Source organism: Lynx canadensis, chromosome C1, assembly GCF_007474595.2.
Source record: "Lynx canadensis isolate LIC74 chromosome C1, mLynCan4.pri.v2, whole genome shotgun sequence".
NCBI lineage: Eukaryota > Metazoa > Chordata > Mammalia > Carnivora > Felidae > Lynx > Lynx canadensis.
Window position 1 is genome coordinate 66,492,150 of NC_044310.1, and position 19,036 is coordinate 66,511,185.

Below are 19,036 nucleotides of genomic sequence, written 5' to 3' on the forward strand. Positions count from 1 at the left end.
GTTTCCAGTATGTGTCCATGATATATACTTTTCCCAACCAGGGACGTAGCAGGTGGAAAAAGACATATCATACAAACTTCAATTTAAATATTCAGGAGTAGGGGCGCCTGGGTGGCTCAGTCGGTTAAGCGTCCGACTTCGGCTCAGGTCATGATCTGGCGGTCCGTGAGTTCGAGCCCCGCTTCGGGCTCTGTGCTGACAGCTCAGAGCCTGGAGCCTGTTTCAGATTCTGTGTCTCCCTCTCTCTCTGACCCTCCCCCGTTCATGCTCTGTCTCTTTCTGTCTCAAAAATAAATAAACGTTAAAAAAAATTAAAAATGCAGGAGAAGATATAGTAATATTAGATAAAGTTCAGCGCCAAGAAAATCACCAGAAACAAACAAAGAGTGCCCAATGATAAAAGGGTCAATACACCAAGAAATTATAGCAACCCTAAATGTTTACGGGTCAAACAAGAGAACTGTAAAATACGTGAAACAATAACCATTAACACTAAAAGGAGAAACAGACAAATCCACAATTATAGTTGCATCCATCAACACCCCTTTCTCAATTGGTAGAATAACTGGACAGAAATCATCAAGAGTATGAGGAAGCTCAACACCATCAATTAGCAACACCTACCTGACATTTATAGAATACTTCATTCAGCAATAGAGGAAAGACATGCTTTTCAAGCATCCATGAAATGTATAACAAGATAGCTGTATCCTGGATCATAAAACAAACCTTGGCAACTTGAAATTAATTAAAATCACACAGAATGTTCTCTGATCAAAATGGAATTAAAGGAATTAGTGCTAGAGAGATAACAAGATAATTTCTAAACCCTTGGAAACTAAACAACATATTTCTAAAGAATCCATGTGTCAAACAGGTATTCTCAAGAGAAATTTTAAAAATTACATATTTGAATGGAACCAAAATGAAAATATATCAAAATTTGTGGACACACTAAAATAGTGCTGAATACACTATTAGATGCATACTAAAAAAGAGAAGAGTTTCAAATCAATAATTTTATCTTTCACCTCAAGAACATTAAAAAAAAAGAATAAAATAAACTCCAGCAAGTAAAAGAAATAACAAAGATAAGACTAGAACATCAACAAATTTTTTTTAAAAAATAGAGAAAACTCAATAAAACAAAAAGCTGGCTTTTGTTTTTTAAAGAAAAGATCAATAGAACTGGCAAACCTCTACAAATACTGACAAAGAACAAAAGAAGACACAAATTATAAATATCAGAAATGAAACAGAGGATATCACTACAGATGTACAAATATCAAAAGGAAAATAGACACACTATGAGTAAACACAAAATTTTGACAACTTATATTAAATGGACAACTACCACAACTCACCAAATGTGAAACAGGTAGTTCAAATAGTCCTCTACCTATCAAGGAATTGAATTTGCTTTTTAAATTTTTTTAAGTTTATTTATTTATTTTGAAAGAGACGGCATGAGTGGGGCAGGGGCAGAGAGAGAGGGAGAGAGAGAGAGAATCCCAAGCAGCCTCCTCACTGTTGGTGCAGAGCCCAGCATGGGACTCGAACTCACAAAACCATGAGATCATCATGGTTCATCAGTGTCATGGTATTGAATCTGCAGACATCAAAATTCAAATAAAGCATCTTTAAAATTACTCAAAAAAATATGGTGGTATAAACCAAACAAACATGTACAGGAGTTATAAGTTGAAAATTTCAAGACTTTGATGAAACAAATCAAAGAAGATCTAAAAAATGGAGAGACATGTTATGTTCACGGACTGGAAGACTCAGCATAGTAAAGATGTCAGTTGTTCCAAAATTGATATACAGGTTTCATATGATTACTATTAAAATCCCAGTGAAATTTTATATGGAAAGGGAAAGAAACTGAAATAGCTAGAAAATTTTCAAAAATACACAATAAACTAGAATAAAACCAGTCTACCAAAATATACTTATTAAAAAAAAAAAAGAGAGAGAGAGTGGGTGAGAGGGAAGAGGGAGAGAGAGAAAAATCCCAAGCAGGCTCTACACTCAGTGAGGAGTCCAAAGTAGGGCTCGATCTCAGAATCGTAAGATCATGACCTGAGCCCAAGTCAGGAGTCCAATGCTCAAGCAACTGAGCCACCCAGGTGCCTGAAATTTAAATCTTATTATATAGCTATAGTAAACAGAAGTGTGTAGTATTGAAATAAAAATAAACACAAAGATCAATGGAATATAATAGAAACGCCAAAGTCTGAGTGACAAAATTATGCCCAATTTATTCCTAAGAAATTTACAATAGCAATTTAATAGAGGAAAGATAATAATGTCAACAAATGGTGCGATAGCAACTGGTCATCCAGAAGCAAAAAGTAAATAAGCAAGGGAAGGAAGGAAGGAAGAAAGAAAGAAAAAAGAGAAAGAAAGAAAGAAAGAAAGAAAGTTCAACCTAAGTCTCTATACTTATATATAGTATATAACTTTGTATAAAACTAAGGCAAATAGACCACAAAATTAAATGTGAAACATAAAACAACAACAAAACGTCACTGGAATCTCGGGCTAGGAAAAGAGTTCTTTTAGACTTGACAGCAAAACTAAAATCAATAAAAAGGGAAAGGAAAAAGTGGACTGAATCAACATTAAAAACATTTTCTCTAAGTAATATATTAAGACAATACAAATACAAGGTAAATACCAGAAGAAAATATTTTCTAATCACATCTGACAAAGGACTAATACTAAAATATATAAAGAACTTTCAAACTCAACAGAAAGTGGGAAAAAAAAGACATAAAGAAACATTTCATTGAAAAGGATATCAGACGGTAAAAAAGCACATGAAAAGATCATCAACATCATTAGCAATTAAGGAAGGCTAAATTAAAATCACCATTAAAATAATGGTGATATATCACTATACCTATCAGAATGGCTAAAAAGTAAATAAAAAAAAAGAGACACCAATTGCTGATGAATCTGTGGAAAAACCACTCATATAATATATAAGATATATTCAAGTGATATGTTCAGAGTGCTGAATGAGAGTAATCTGGTCAGTCTCTCATTTAAAAATCCTGTAGAGATTCATCCCAGGGACAGGTACAAATCAGAAATAGACTATTACCCAAACAATAAACTTTCCTCAGCTCAGCTCACTGCTATATCAAACTTGAAATGTCTATGAAGGAAGAAAACATTTGAATTCTTAACCATTACATTTTTTTAACCGTTTTAATACAAGGTCGAGGATTCAGTTATTAGACGTGATGATGAGCAGAAACATTTGGACACCAAAGAAAGAAAGAGTGAGAGAATCTAAAGGTCCTGATAAGTGACACAGATATTGGAGTTTTCAGATTAACAATTTAAATAATTGTTGTAAATATATTTCATAAAACAGGGAGGATAACATGGAACATGATAGATGAAAATGGAGAAATGCGTAAGATATTTAGAGTCTATCTTAAGAATCAAACAGAAAATCTACAACTGAGAAATGTAGTGTCTGAAATTTAAGAACTCACTAGATGACTTCAAGAGGAGATTAGACATTACAAAAAATTGTGCTAATGAAGTGAAAGACAGGACAATGGAAATTTACTTTATCTAAAGTAAAGCAGAGAGAGCAGAAGTAATTGAAAATAAAGCTAGGTACATAAGAGATATGTGCAATACAGTGTAGAAAGATACAATATATGCCTAACTGGAGTTCCAGAAGGAAAGAAAAAGAATAGGAAAGGAGAAAAAAATGAAGAGAGGACGGCTAAGAATATTTCAAACTCATAGTTCCAGGAAACCTAGAAAACCTTGTAAATGCATTATTTACAATCCAAAGACAGCAAAGTTTTTTTAAAAGATATATCTTAGTCAAACTTCTGAAAAGAAAAATCTTGAAAATAGCTCCTTCAAAACAAAACAAAAAACAGAAACCAGAAGAAAATGGAATGTCATATTGGCAGAAGTGAAAACTTGGTTTCCATGTCTGTTGAAAATACCCTTCAAAAATGAAAACAAAAAAAAAAAATACCATTTTTAGATAAGACAAATCTGAGATAATTTGTCATTAGCAAATCTGAAAAAACAAAATTCTAAATGGAAAAATGTATACATAATTGTATATTGATGGTACAAAACATTAAACCACATTCAATAGCAGTTAACACAGAAGCTATAATCTGCAGAATTGGTTGTTTTTATATTCAAATTTTCTAGAGATTATACATTCGGTTTTAAAGTGCTTGTTTGTTTAGATGGAAAATTTAAATGAAGAAAGTAAACTCCTCTATTCATAATATAAATATAAAATGAAGATCACATATAAGTCAAATAAAATACGTATATTGAGAAGCAAGAAGTTTATTTACTGAAGCTGCTATTCTTGTATCTCACATAGTGTTCTTCTTATCCATAAAATCTACTGCTAAACTATAAAAGGATTGAGATTTTAAAACTATGCCTTGCACAAAATGAGTAAGCTGTAAATATTTCCTGGAGGTAGTCTTTAGAGATATGAAGTTGATGATTCCATCAGTATAATTCTAATTAATACCATATTATAAGTTAATCAAACTGAAAATGAATGAAAATGCACAAATATCAAAGGCATATAGAAGTATCAGAAGGCTTGCCTTGGAAAGTAAATTGAAAATCAACCAGGGCTCAGTCTAGTGGCATTTAGCATTCCTATCACCCATAAGCTATATGTGATATAATTATTATCAGCATTTATCCTGGAAACAGTTAATCCATTACTTAATATGTATTTGGAATTGAGTCAAGGAAAATATCAGATAGAAAGAAGTTATTTGGCGATTTGCAGTCTTTGTGAGTAACTCATGCTTGTAAACCCGGCTGTATGATTGCCTCCATTTAATCCGTCTTTTTCATTTTTAAAAAGCCACCAGTTATCTTGAAAAAATAAAATAAAATCAGCCTCTTTTTCAAAGATAGAAAATTGTATCTTAGTGTAGAGGTACATAATGCACTGATGCTGATAACAAAATGGAATAAAGAAAAATTAAAGACATTTAGAGCCTAGCTCTTACAAGATGCATTTGTGTTCCTCAAGCTGACTTTATGTAAGAGAACACAAAAGAAATAGCACCATCCAAAAGGCAAAGAAAGAATATGGCAGGAAGCCTGAGTTAGGGAAAAATGTGGAAGGAGGACGAGTGGTACTGAACCCAAGACAGGAAAGTCATAAGCTGGCAGGGGGATCAGAACAAAATGAGCATAGAGGGACAGAGACGTGTGACTTTGACATTGGCACACAGCACTCCGATGCTGTGTTTGGTACGTAGGTTATGTTCAGTTAGCTGTTTGTAGATTTTCAAAATTCGGAGACCATGTAAAGTTCCCACTAAGATGGATATGTGAGAGGTGCGAAGCAGACTGGCAGGCTTCTATCCCACATTTTCCTTAAAATTCCCTATACACACATTACAAAAAAAAAAAAAGGGAGAGTCTGAATATATTGTAGAATACAAAAGAAGCATGTGGCATGGTCATGTTGCCAGGGCCTCAGAAATGTGTTCTACAAATTCTTCCTTCAGTGGTACAATAAGACTGATATGTATCATGTTCCAAATTGTTATCTGATGGAGGGATCAAGTCTTGTTTCTCCCATTATGAAAATCTACAATGAGTATTGCGGTCATTTAAAAAAAAATAAATCTTTATTTATTTTTTAGACAGAGAGGGAGAGAGAGAGAGAGAGAGAGAGAGAGCACAAGCAGTGGAGAGGCAGAGAGAAAGGGAAACAGAGGGGATCCAAAGTGGGCTCTGGGCTGGCAGCAGAGAGCCCTATGTGGGGCTCGAACTCACGAATGGCAACATCATGACCTGAGCCAAAGTCAGATACTTAACCTACTGAGCCACCCAGGTGCCCCAGAGTATTGGGGCCATTTTTAAAAGTTGGGTTAAATGTACATTTTCCCTCAAGGTCATTACATGTTTCTTCACTCACTTTTATGCAAATGTACACAAATGAAATAAGACCATCCAAAAGGCAAGAGATATTAGAGTAGAACAGATTTGGTATTAGGCAAAGAGAAATTAATGTGTAAGAAAGAGGACCATGTTATTTCTCTGCTAAAAACCCAAGATACATTCATTATAATAAAATGAAAACAAATAACTTTTACTGAATACTGACTACATGCTAAGAACTCTTAAGTATTATATATATTAACTCGTTTTAATTCTCAATCATACTTAGAGATAGGCATCAGTATTATTTCTACTGTATCGAAGAATAAATTGACACATTGAGATGTTAAGTTATTTGTCCAGATTTACATTTCTAATAAATGGCAGAGCCAGAATCCAATCCCAGGCTCTCTGCAATTCCCAAGTGTGGCACCTATCTCTGACTTCAGAAGCTTGAACATAAAGCATCCCTCCTGGATGGTCCTATAGCACACCGTAGGCTTACTCCCATTATGTAAGATAGTTGTATCTTCCCCTTTCCACTTCTTATTCATCTTCCCACTAGAGTGTAACTTTTTACAGAATATAACTCGACATGCATTTTGTTCATCACTATATTCCCATCATCAAAATAAGCCTTGTTATTTGGAGCTCAGTGATTGCCACAAACGAATGAGGGTGTTCATATTGACGACTGACTCTGTGCTACATATAATGTTGGATCCTTCCTAATTGTCCCAGTGAGTAATGCTGAAGAAATTAATAAGTGAGTGAGAACTCAACTGAGTGGCCAAGTCACTTGCAATGTGATGTGACTAGAAATGAGCTAAAGCCACAAATTAGAATTCCTGCTGCTTTTTGATGATATTTAAAATTTTCATTAGTAGATTTATGTCTTTAAGTTAGAAAGTGTTTCCAAAAATAATTTACCTGGGAGTACTGGATCATTATTTATCATTTGAGTTCTTTCTCTCTCCCTCCATCCCTCCTGCCCCAGTAGTCATAAAGAGAGTACATTGGTGTGGAAGTGGTTATGACACTTGGTTCTTGGCCTCATTAAATTATTCCTGTGTTCAGATGGGAGTGGGATCTCACTCCCTAGAACTTTAGAGGAGTTGCATATAATATCCCTATGCTCCTGAGGAGTCTAAAAAATACCAACTCCCATCTGGAATGATCTCTTCTCTTCTCTATCTCCTACAATCCTGTATCCCTTCATTCCTGCCTCCCTCTTTTCGTGGGATTTTTCACTCCTCTCTACTAAAAGGATCATGTCCCAGTTGCTCCTGGGTTGAAACGACAAAATAAAAAAATGAGTCTGGTTCAGGGTTTGTAGATCCATTAGTGGGAAGGGGGGAAGGGGGATATTTTACCACTTGGGCCCGGGGGGGGGGGGGGGGAGGAAATGGGTTGGGTTCCTCTTTTGTTATCAGTCTGCTAGGGCTGCCATGACAACATGCCGCAGGCTGGGTGGCTTAAGCACAGATACTTTTCTCTCACTGTTTCTAGAGGCTGATGGTGCAAGAGCACAGTGTCGACACGTTTGGTTTCTCCTGAAGTCTCTCTCCTTGCCTTGCAGATGGTTTTCCTCATTGTGTCCTCACATGGTCTTCTCTCTATAAGTGTGTAGTCCTACTGTCTGTCTCTTCCTTTCCTTATAAAGACACCAGTCCTGTTGGATTAATGTCCCACCTTTGTGACTTCATTTAACCTCAATTATACATTTCAAAGCCCTATCTCCAGCACAGTCATGTCAGACTTTAATGCTTCAGCATATGAATTTTGGGGCACACAACTCAGACCATAGTACTTTCCTTTTCATATGTGAATTCCTCCTAAAATATTTATAAATGCCTGCACCTTACAGGAAGGAGCAGAATTTCAGAGAGTTCTTGACTCTTGTGAGATGAGATGCAGAGTCCTCCTATCAATATGACTTTTACTTTTTTTTTTATTTTCTGAGCTTACATTTATGCCCTTTATATACTTCATTTCAATTATTCAAAAATAATTTTTATTCTTCTCCTTCAGTGTGGTGCAATACATATTCAGGGCATAATTAATTTTGCAGGGTTGCCAAATTGTCCAGAGAATTCACTGTATTTTTACATCAGGCCATTTCTATATTGATGTAGTAACCTTTTCCTTCTTCACTTAGTTCTGTACCCAGGGAAGCCGTTGACCTCTGGGGTATTAGTGTAAGTATTTACATACACAGAAGATCCTACCTTGTTGAGTGTTCAAACAGTCCGTTATTAAAAGATGTTCTGGAAAGTTAGGATGCATATTAAACACATAAGAGAAATACTCATATATACTTTTTAAGAATATGTCACAAATATCTCAAACTGGTAGTTCGGAAATACAGCTTCCTACACAAATTTGTTTCACACCCTGTCTTTTGTTTAGTTTTGTTTCTAATTGACATAGAATGCTTTGGGGTGAGGATAATCCTTGCCTTTTGGTCAAGGACAAATTTCACCACATTAACCACTATTTCTACTAGCTCTATTACACCACCTTCCCAGCCACAAGAGACATGCAAGGTTTGCATTCTCTGTTTTAAAAGGCAGGCAATCTGCGACATATGAGCATTTATAGAATGTAAATTATTTTTTTACTGCCAGAAACTCAGAAACATTAGGGTGGATGATTGGGTAGAAGCAACATAAGGTGAACACTAAATTTTAGACGTCTATTATTTTTATGGGGATGAATAAATTATTTGCATATTTTAAGTATTTGTATCAAAAACCGTAGACTATTAAGAAATGGCCTACATGATACAGTTTATAAAATAAGAAACAATATGAATTGCCAATAATTCGATTTTAGAAGACTTCATATTAAAATTCATACTTTTTTTTAAAGATCAGAAAAACTAATAAAATTGTGGAATGAATTCCTACAATCAGCGTAGCAAAGTATTGGTGTTCACTGTCCCTGTTACTTCTTATGGCTTTATTGCCTACTCAGTTTCTCAACTTTTATATATGTGATGTTCCTGGTCCCCACAGGTTTTGAATTTGTGACTACTACTTTATTTTCCCACTTAGCCTGCTGAAAAACGAAAAAAAAAAACAACCCACATCTAACTAGTTTAAGCAAAACAAATGAGTTTATTTGCTCACATAACTGAAAAGTTCAGGGATGAAGCTCTCTTCAGGAACACCAGAATGCAGAGATTCCAGGAGTTTTGTTTCAGCTCTGATACCCTTTGCTTTTCATTAGACTCTTCTTTCCTTTGGCTCCGTTCTCAGTATAAACAATATTTAACCTAAATTGTTTGCACAGCTACAGATTTCAGAGACAGGGGAACATCTCTTGCAAATATCTTCAACAAATCTCAGGGATAACTTTTATTGGCTTCAATGAAGCCATGATTTGCTTTCTGACTAAATACTGTGGCTAGTGTTTGGAGTTCTCCAATTAGGCTTTGGTCATATGCCCAGCCCTAGATTTCATGCAGCAATGGAACAACATGGACTGACTGGAGGCTGTGCTTGTGAATTAGGTCAGACAGAACAGAATATTTATTAATCTCCTCCTGCCTGACATTCCCATCTTTTCTTCAACTTAGGTAATCTTAAAGCATCTTTTCTCAACATGGTACAACTATACCATAAACTAATTCAGACACATTTCAAAGCCTTCTTAGTATGGGATTACCTAATATCTCATGCACTTCTTGTGTAAAACTCTTAGTCTAAGATATCTGGTAAACTAATAAGCCTTTCTCTTGTCTAGGATCAGAGCGACTGCTTATGGTCTGGAACTCAGCCTCATCACGCTCAATACACTGTTGCAGTGAGTAAGGAGGACATCTTCAGTAAAAGTTTTATTTGGATAGGGAAAATAGAGAAAGGGTATATAGTATTCATCTTTCCACACCAGGCACAATGTCCTTTTTGTACACGTGGCAAAGACTCCCTGCTCTGCAGTGAAGAGAGTTCTCTGATCAACCAACCTTCCTGTTCCTGCTTCTTTTTGGAAGTTTTCACAGTTTCATTTTCCTATAATATCATATTTGAGAAAGAGATTTGGAAAAATACCTTTACGGCAATTGTTGTGGTTTAGCCTTACCTTCCCATTGGTATGGATTTGGATCATAGTGTCTGGGGATTGCTTTAGGAGTTAAATAATTGTAAGACTTTGTTTCCCAAACTTGGGAATTTATCAAGCAATACAACTAATTCCACTGAAACCTATGTTGGCCTCCCATAAATCTGCATTCAATCTACTCCATGGGGTAATCAACAGAGCCAAGGATCTAGAGGTTTTACTCTTTAATCCCAGCATAGGTATTTGTATTTTGGCAACTGCCCTTGAAAGTATTTTGCTCATAACTCTTGTCTTTAGAATAATGGTTCTCCATCTTCTGTCTGGATCTCCACCTCTAAAACAATAAAGTGAACCTATCCCTGCCTCAGTGAATCCCAGTATATTTCTCTTTATTTATATTATTTTTTAAAGTGTGGAATTTTTTTTTTTTTTTTTTTTTTTTTTTACTATGCATAGGCAGTCTGTAAATCAAAAGATACTCGGGGCGTATTGATGGCCACGTCAAGCTCCCTCTTGGAGCTTTTCTTACCTCCTGTTTTCTTTTCTTTTCTTTTTTTTTCTTTAGTACAGAGCTTGGGATGTGGGTTTTTCAGCACTAAAATGTACATGGCTCTCTTATAATCAGATTTCTTGGAATGTTGAACCCTGGACAGAAATATATTTTCTAAGTCAAGCTGTTTTTCCTTCCTTCAATCTGCTCAAGTCAGATTATTTCGTTTGTAAGAACTTACTTAAGATCAGATATAATAATTAGCCAACTGACTTAAATATCCTTATTTTATATACATCCCAACCTACATAAACACATGGCCTGAGTTGCAGTATCCAACAATTTACCATGGGAGAAAGGTTGACCCTTTATAACCTGAGGCATACCATGTACTATCTCAGTGTCTATAATGTCATATTTTACCAAATGTCATTTGCAAAAACCTACAATCTTAATTTTTATATTACTATATATCAGTGTTTCTATTGGACCAATTTTTCTAATTCTAACAAATTTGAAACTGAGATTTATTGTGCACTTAATGTTAAACTGACAACTTTTATGTTTTTCTTTCCTGGCTAGCACATAAAATACTGTAATATTATTCCTTACAAGTGATGCCATTTAAACATGGATAGTATTTAGCAATCAAAACCCCCTTACAAGTGACAAAAAACAACTAAGTATTAACTGGATAAGGGGATGTATTGCCAACATACTAAAAACCATGTGGGAAACACTTGTTTCCAAAGACTTGAATTATACCACTGGGAATCTTTCAAAATTCAGTTCTCAGCTCTACTTTCATTGGTTGGTTTCATTGACAGTCAATTTTTTTTTTTTTTTAATTTGTAGTACAGATGTCCATCTTCTTCTGTCTTTATTACCTAACCTAAAAGATATGAATCTCTTTGGCTTGCTTTAGGTCATGGACCCCTCACTGTGTCCCTCCTCTGCATACATACAATTAGATGAAATATATTGGATGGCCAGACCTGATATATGGTTCCCATCTATGTTGCTGGATGATGATATATATCTCATTCAAATCCTTGGGCTGAAATCAGGAGGGATCTACCAAAAGTAAATAGGAAGGATAGACAATTGTCTAGTATTGACTACACTATTTTTTTTCTCAAAAATAAAAAGAAAATTACATTAACAGCACAAGTTTAAAAAAAAAAATAACACCCAACTCCTTTTAGTGTATGAAAGTAATTAGGACAGTGATTACATTATGTCTTATAATTACTGAAAAACTGAAATGAAAAGCAATTGATTCAATTGATAAAAGCGTGTTTGGGTAAGAAAAACAAATGGCTACATAAATGCACGTTACATTAGGACAGGAACAACAAAATTGACATCATAAATTTTCTTTCACAAAAGTATATTTCTTTGTGGATTAAAGTCAGTTACATTTTTTAAATACGCACCCATTCCTTCTACCATATCACTCACTCAAATCTGGGGGTATCTTGTTACAAAGACTTAATGTTGGTTTCACAACATTAAACAGGAACACCTCCTTCCCTCCACCCCCCCCCCCCATTTTTGGTATTGACTACGTGCCCTAACCAACTGAGATTAACTGACTAGCTTTATTAAAAATAGGTTAGCATTCACTAATGTCAGGAAAGAGTTTAAAGTAAGATAAATATTCTCTTAAGCATAAAACAGTTAATTCTACATGGGAAAATGTTTGACAAAGTGCAGCATAGTATTTAAGCATTTTAAACAGTGTAAAAATACAGATTAGGAAATTGCTTTTGAAGTGTCTTATAATGGTCGAATTAGTTCAGGAAGAGCACTCTGCTATTAGCTGCAGTGGTTTTTGACCTCAATAGTCTGTTCTTTTAATAAAGAACCATGCAGGTCAATGTTAAAATGAATTTAAGGCATAGGGTTTCACAAATATATAACTTATGCTAGTGGTTTTCAACCCTGTTGCATATTTGAATCTCCTGGGCTCAAGCCCTACACAGGGAGATTTCTATTCAAGTAGTCTGGGGTATTTAAAGCTTCTCTGGTAATTCTAACACTCAGAGTTAAATACACTGATTTTGGTGAACATGCTTAAGAAATTCACGTTTGCTAACGACAATGCATCATCTTAAGATTAGAGAGGGTAGAACTTCTGAGTAAATGAGCAATGTGTTTATTACCCATGTGCAAACTTATTTTATATGACTTTCATTAAAACACACAAGAAGATTTTCTGGTAATACATTGCTGAATGGTTATATCATTATTTTCATAATCAAATTATTTTTAGTTGGAAATACCACTTTCTTTCCAAAGGAAAAGGAACTTGAATTCAAAGAGTTCAATAAATCAGTCCCCTTTAAATTTACTGAGAACTGGGTAGCTATGGTTTATAGACATTAATTTAAAAATCAGAGATACAGTGGGAATCTGAAATTAATTGCTTTGCTTTGGGGATCACTGAGAAAAAAAGTTCTGATACATTCAGTACTTAGAAAAGACTAAGAGAGAAGTAACAAGTGAGATTAATGAAATATACATAAAGGTGAACACAAAGATTATTTGAAATAAAAAGAGAGACTTATCTATATAGATACAAAATGTATCTGATACAAAATGTATCAGGTAATAACAGGAGAAAATTGTGAGCAATGTTAGCCAGTATATCTTAAAATGTAGACAAGCTGGAGAAATTCTTAGTAAAATGTAGATCATTCAACTTATTAAAATAAGTCAAAATTTGAATAGTCTGAAACTATTGCAAGAATTAAATTCATAATTATAAATATATTCCCAGACACCAGAGCCAGTTAAGCAAAACAAAAACAAAAAATCCCCACTAGTCTCAGTTCATTTAAAAGGCAGACAAAAGAAAATGTTCATGAAAATGGAAAATTTACAGGCCAATCTCACTTATGAGCTTGGATGCAAAAATTAAAAACATTAAGATATAGAATCACCAATGTATAAAAATAGGTATATATGATGGTGAAGGTGGGTTTACACCAGAAATGCTACTATAATTTAAGATTAGATAATCTATATAGGTTATTCATTACGTTAGGACACTAACAACGAAAAATATTATAGTAATAGATTCAACAATAAAGAAAGCATTCAATAAGATCATCCGTATATGTTTTAAAAAACACTGCTATGGCACTCTAAGTTCATCTCCAGAACCTGAAGAGATGACTTCAACAAAAATGTATATGAAAATAATGTAACTATTACTACTTCTTTTGAAATGGTATTGGAGGTCATGGTCAGAAAAATAAGACAAATAATAAAAACACAACATATCAAGCTTTTTTTAAGGAAAAACTTATCTACATTAAATTTCAAAATAATTTATATAAATTACTAGACTTATTTGAGACTATATTGACATTGCTGAGTAAAATGCCAAAACCCAAGGACAACTGCTTTTATACACACTGATAAAAAAGAGTAATTTTAATTCAGGAAAAGATGGCAGTTGCTAGACCAATAAGAAATAATATAAAGACCCAGTAGTAAACAAAAATGTGCTTTACTTTCAAGGAGAAAATTATAAAACTCTACAGTAAGAGGTTAAGACAGACATTAATGGAGAGATATACCACACTCGTGGATAAAATATCAGTATCATGAAGATGTCAATTCTCATACTCAATGCCCAACTAAACAAAATCCCGTGTGTGTGTGTGTGTGTGTGTGTGTGTCTGTGTGCACAAAGTCATAAGTCATCAAGAAGCTCCTGATGAAAAAATCCAGTCGTTTAATATGAATTATAGTATTATAGATTATTATAGAGTTATTTTAAGGCAACAGGAGACCATATTAGGTAACAAAGTATTAAGCAATGAAATAATAATAAAAATATTTTTAAAAATTTATGCATATGCATAAATTTGGCATATAAGAGATGCATCATTGAAGATTACTGGACTGATGAGCTAATGAATTACGTTTTCTGGAACAACTGGTTATCTTTATGGAAGGAAAATGGATCCTTACTTAGCATTCATGTAAAAATAATTTCATGGTGATAAAAAATGTTAAAAATAAAAACCTGAAATCCTTAGAATAAAAAAGCATAATGTATTTTCATGTTATCAAAGAAGTGTTTTCAAAACAAGGTAAAAAATTCTTTCCCTAACCCTATCTCGAACCCTAACGCTAGATGTGAGGGAGAAAAAGAAAAAAAAAGGTAGAAGTGGTATACATATAGAATGGAATATTATTCAGCCATTAAAAGGATGAAATCTTGCCATTTGCAACAACATGGATGGAGCTAGAGTGTATTATGCTAAGTGAAATAAGCCAGTTGGAAAAACACATATACATATGACTTCACTCATCTGTGGAATTTAAGAAGTAATACTAATGGGTAAAGGGATTAAAATATGTTGAGCACCGGGTGTTGTATGGAAGTGTTAAATCATACATTGTAAAAATGAAACTATGCTACACTGTATGATAACTGGAATAAAAGTAAAACCTTAAGAACAGTTCTGCAAACCATAAGAGAAGGAGATGATGAGTTCAACTCTATTGAAATAAAAAAAAAAACAAAACTCCAATGAATCAAAAGACATTGTAAAAAGGACAAAAAGACAAGCTATACACTGGATATAATATTGGCCACACATTTAACCAAGAAATGATAAGCATAGAGATCTATCATAATTCAAATAAAAGAAGAAAAAAAAGGCAACAACAATTAAAAAAAAAATCCTCCACCAAGAGAGACAATGAATCCAATTCTAAAATGGAATTTATAAGAAGTTCATAGAATAGGAAGTACAAATATCTTATAAAATTAGAAAAATACGTACAACTACCATTTAAATTATGGAAAAGCAAATTAAATTCACAATGAGACAATATTTTACACTCACTACATTGGCAAAATTTTTGAAAAATCAGACAATTTCAGGTGTTTTGAAAAAATTGAACAATGGGAGCTCATTTAAGTGTTGGTAAAACTGGGAATTGGTGTAAGCATTTTAGAAAAATATGCAGGATTATCTGATAAGCTTGAAGATTTACAATATATGACCCAGTAATTCTTTTCGTTCACGTATAGTCTATACCAGTGTTTTTTGCAACTGATGTGCATCAGATTCACCCACACAGATTGCTTAGACTGCTGGGCCCCACTGCCACCCAGAATTTCTAATTTTGCAGGTATGTAGTGGGGATGAAGAATTTGCATACCTAACAAGTTCCAAGATGATGTTGCTGGTTAGGCAGGATAACACATTTTGAGAACCAAGACTATAAAATACATTTGTATTTGTACAAATAGAGTCATACACAAAACTGGAAACACATTTCCACCAGAAGAGTGGGCATATAAAATACACCAGAACACATTACTGTAGTGATTGTGTTAGATGAATGGATGAATCTCTGAGCTAAAACAGCAAGTAGCAGAGGAGTATATATAATATATGTACAGGGGCACCTGGGTGGCTCAGTCAGTTAAGCTCTAACTTCATCTCAGGTCATGATCTCACAGTTCGTGGGTTTGAGCACCCACCCGCCCCGATCCCCCCCCACCCACCTCTGCCCCATCAGGCTCTGTGCTGACAGCTCAGAGCCTGGGTTCTGCTTCAGATTCTGTCTCCCTCTCTCTCTCTGCCCCTCCCCCACTCATGCTCTGTGTGTGTGTCTCTCTCTCAAAAATAAACATTAAAAAAGTATAATATATGTATAAAATATATACACAAAAATGAATTTGTATAGATATCAAAGCATGCAAAACACATACAGACCTGTTGGTAAAACTATACATAAAACCAAGGGGAAGTTACATATTAAATTAAGAATAGTGATTATCTCTCCTGGGGAATGGGGGATATAAATGAAACTGAGCATACAGTAGTTTAAAAATTTTTTTTTTCAACGTTTATTTATTTTTGGGACAGAGAGAGACAGAGCATGAACGGGGGAGGGGCAGAGAGAGAGGGAGACACAGAATCGGAAGCAGGCTCCAGGCTCCGAGCCATCAGCCCAGAGCCCGATGCGGGGCTCGAACTCACGGACCGCGAGATCGTGACCTGGCTGAAGTCGGACGCTTAACCGACTGCGCCACCCAGGCGCCCCTACAGTAGTTTAAATGTATGTTTTAGGTTGGATAGTATGGAAATGAGCTATTCCTTTTTTTTGTAATTCTTTTCAATTCACTTACATTTTGAACTCCAATGTACTAAGTATTCATTAATAAGAAAAAAACAATCCCTAATTGCTATTAACCTTAATTCAGGCTGCTAATCTCTACTTTCATTGTCCTTCATAACTGCTTTTTTTTTTCTTTTAAGACTGTCTACTTAGTGAAATTTCCTAAAACAATTTTTAGAGAGAGAGGTTTTTTTCTTATCTCATAAACCCCCAAAGAGTCTGAGCTTTTCAGTCTTTAGGTCTACATTTCTTTGTGGAATGATCACAAATTCTTACTGCCAGCTAGACAGGCCATTTCTCTGTGACCTGCCTTGTAAACTACTCTTTCAACCAGATACTTCCAATATCCTGCTTCCTCAGCCATGAATAATTTTATAGAAATCCAAAGCCTTAATATTTTGAACTGGGATTCAAAGTTATCTAGTCTAACCATATACTTTTTGTGTGGATTTGTCTTGTAGTGACATCAGAAGATGTCATTATTGAATCATATTGAATCTCATATTGAATCATATTATTGTAGAAAATTCATAATTAATAAAAACCATTAAAATATATGTAATTTCAAAACCAAAAGTAAAAGTACACTATTTGGAGAAAAAAAATGTCCTTCATTATGGATCCCAGACTTCTATAACCTAAATACAACTTCTGGATAAAACTTTGGAAGTACACAGAGTAAGTCTGAACTAAAAATTATGTCAAAGTCTTTCAAGTATTTAGAATAGTTTTTACTTTCCTGTTAAATATCCTTCCCTCTAATCTAGGTATTGCCACATCCTTTTTTGTGTTAATTATTTCATCTTTGGACATACTCAAATTTATCAATACATCTCTCAACTTATGAAAGTCCCACCTATCATTATTATAAAATGAAATCTTAATTAATATATCCAATAATTTTTTTTAAAAAATTTTTTTTTCAACGTTTATTTTATTTTTGGGACAGAGAGAGACAGAGCATGAACGGGGGAGGGGCAGAGAGAGAGGGAGACACAGAATCGGAAACAGGCTCCAGGCTCCGAGCCATCAGCCCAGAGCCCGACGCGGGGCTCGAACTCACGGACCGCAAGATCGTGACCTGGCTGAAGTCGGACGCTTAACCGACTGCGCCACCCAGGCGCCCCTATCCAATAATTTTAATTCATTTTAGTGAAAATATAACATTGTTAATGTGTGTTCAGGTTACCTGAAGTTAATGTCCATTAGTCTTTTGATAAAGCTTCCCAATAATTCTCTTTGTTTACATCTAAGCTTGATTCACAATGTATCTAAAAGCTTTTTTTTAACATTGAGATTTAAATTAACTTTTATTTCATCAGGTTTCTTTTATTAATCTACTATGTTAAGATACTTTTGAGATATTAGATACAATATATATCATTTCCCCCCAAACTTTCTATAACCCACACATATTACTTATTTTCTAAATCCTCATCCAAAATGTTGAAAAAAGAATTTGAATTAGGATCAAGAATAAAACCTTAAACTCTTTCTTTCACATCAATATTGACCCCTTAATTAACATTTTTCTGATAAATTTATTTAAGAAATTACCATGAGTAAAATAGTTAAGTACAAATTTCATCATGTTATTCAGTAATTTGAAAGATTTTAAGCGCAGTGCATCTCTAAAGCCTTTTCACTTATCAATCTAGACATCCTATCAAAAATGTAAAAGAAGATAGTTTGATATGTCCACTTTTCATTTCAGAGAACATTTAATGACGTCTCTTAAATATTTATTTTTTAATGTCCACAAAACACTTGTAAGCCAATCTGTATAAGACCAGTAGCAACTTCATGTGTTTTTGGTGTCCGGAATCCCTCTCTTTCTATGGGATGGTTATTTGATTTCTGTATTAATTGAGTTGATACCTCTTTCATCATTTTTCTGGTAACAGAATCTTATTATTTTTTTTTCACAATGGAATCCATAGTATGTGTTTTGGGAGGAATTTTCCAAGTCTCCCTTGTGACTAGCTAGTCTAACTAGCTCTTAGAATAGGCACACCACAAAAGCTGGGTCAATGCTAGGACTTTAAAAAATGAAACCATTCTGTTTCTTTTGAGGTTCCTGAGATAACAGCATGTATCTTTATTGGGGTGACTAATTTGAGAGTGATGAAGGTTATCTTTTTCAGGAGGTGGAACTGTACTGTAGAAAGAAGATTATATTCAGAGATAAGCAGAACGGAGAGATACAGAAAGAGGTCTCTGATAGCATTGTTGTGTCCCAGAATCTCTCAAATCAGCTGCATACTAATGTTTCCTTGTGATATGAAGCAACCAATTCTGAAAGTCTGAGTATGATATTATGTTCTTGAATTTATCCAAAACTTTTGGGTGCCTATAGCAACAGGTGGAGGGAGTCCTTATAAATAATAATATCACTGCTTTGGAAAATCAAGGAATTTG